Source organism: Prenolepis imparis, unplaced genomic scaffold (genome assembly GCF_030444845.1).
Source record: "Prenolepis imparis isolate NDT839.2.m4 unplaced genomic scaffold, iyPreImpa1.0 SCAF_136, whole genome shotgun sequence".
Lineage (NCBI taxonomy): Eukaryota > Metazoa > Arthropoda > Insecta > Hymenoptera > Formicidae > Prenolepis > Prenolepis imparis.
The window spans coordinates 71,357-73,617 of record NW_028141294.1 but is presented as its reverse complement, the minus strand read 5'-3'; positions in this window follow the sequence as shown (position 1 = coordinate 73,617).

Here is a 2,261-nt window from a genome sequence, read left to right as displayed (position 1 = left end):
TCGATACGATCATCAAAGACTAGTTCACCACCAATATTCAAAATATCAATCATCTTTTCGTACGATGAATCCCAATGATTTTAAAAATTCGCGATTCAATGCGCTGAGTTTCTTTTTAGTGTAACGAGATCTCTGATTATTGTCGCTCACTGCCGCAGCTGCTCTCGCAAAAGTATTGTCCCTCGTAATGTCCCTCGTAAAATTATTATCTCTCACGTGCTCCGTATCATTTAGCACGAGCATCACACGTTAATTTTGTCGACGCCGTACGTGCAATCTTACAGTAACTTTCTCTCCTCGAAAATCCAACAATCGTCCTTCTTGATCAACAATGCGTATCGTTAGATCAGTAATGCTCCGTACGACGATCGGGAGATAAATGATCTGTGCAGGCGTTTCCGATATCTTATATCCTGGCGGCACGCTCGGTGAAAATTCATGTATCGTGTGTACGCGCTTGTTATTACTGTACGCACCAGTGGTGACGCTACATTCTATACGGATAATATTCACGCTAATAATATTTATAGGTAAATCCGAATCATGCCATTTGTGAGGTTGCAATATACGATTCGACGAGAATCCCAACAACGATCCTATATTGTATGGTTTATTAAAGTTTATTCTATAGATGCATTTGATTTCGCTCTTTAGAGTATTATGATTGGCGCGAAGCGCTATTGCATCTTCATTCTGCGCTTTATTGGAAGGATATTGTGAAATTGCACGTCTCAGATACTCATCTATAGCTTGTATTTCGTATGATCCTTCGGGTATTGTAATTTCCTTGTCATCGTTATCAAAGTAAAATTTATTATTCTTAGAATTTACATTCGGAATCGTATGATAAGTTTCAAAATCTGTTAAACCGAGCTCATAATCACCATTCGATAAATCTATAGCTGGAAAGTAGCTTACAGCGAGAACGCTACTTTTGCCAGTCAACGTTAGTGTTAGCGACATGTTGTCAAACTGAATCGTGATGATGGATTGACAGGCTTTATATCAACCGTTTGAAGAAATCGTAAACACAATTGTCCACAATTATTCTGATTATAATTTTGATAGGATGTGTGATTGTATTCTGTTTTCGTAATATTTAAATATTGCACCAATTCTTTGGGTGGTCGTAGATTACCAAAACTATCGAAATATATTGATCGATTTCCCCTCTTTACATATGCTACCCAATGAGTACCGGGACCATCAACGTCGTCCAAATTGACGATACCGCTCTCATTTTGTCGCACACCGTTTATCGATAAATTACTGCGCATGAAAACACCTCTAAAGAATGGTATATGCATACGTCTTGCCAGTTGTTCTAATTGTACATTAGTTGTTACACCCGCAGGCATTTTAGCGTTTTTTTTTTTGACGTTTTTTTTTTTTCTTAGTTGAGAATCCCTGTCCACGCTTGTATGGAGCGAGATAAACTCCACGACCTTCCATAGCGCGATTATGACGTTGCATTTCTTCAAGCTGACGTTGCGCAGCCTTGCTATCATTCACAGCCTTTGCGACTCCCGCTGCTCCACCGGCCAACGAACCGAGAACTCCCAACAATGGTAAAATTGGCAAGATACCACCACGCTTCGCCACAGGCAGTATTCGTTTCTTCTTCTTTTTCAAATATTTTTGCACATTCATCCCCATACCGAATTTTGTCTTTGCTTTCATAGCTGCCCAAACAGTCGTAGCGGCTGCTCTTTCACCAAGAGTTGAATCTCTCGCAGTAATACGTTTTTGCGCTTTCGCAGCGAGTATATTATCAACAACGTGTCGTTCTCTGAGGGCGTTGCTTTGAGAATATGCAATGTCGTGCTCGCGACACGCGGCATCCAATGGATTAATACCTCGATCACCTCTAGCCAATCGCTTTTCCAAATGAGTCCCCGGACCGCAAAACTGATAGCCGGGAATATGTAATTCGATCGGAAGCGCGTTTATCGCGCGATTAAAGAGACCACTACCTATTTTCGTTGACATTCGCTGCAATCCTTTATCATCGGCGCTGGACCGTCGATGTGCGTTTGCTGCCACGGTCGATTGTAATGTTTGAAACATCGACGACAGGTCTGAATCTCTGGATCCGCCTTTATGTGTTCCGGAAGCTTGTTCCACACGTAGTGGATGTGATTTTCATATCGCAATAAAAATGCTTTTGGTACAAATTGCAGCTGTTCGGCGCTTAAACCGTGAATATCGGAAGCACTTGTTAGCAGAACAAACATTTTTTCGATACTGAGTGATTCATGGTT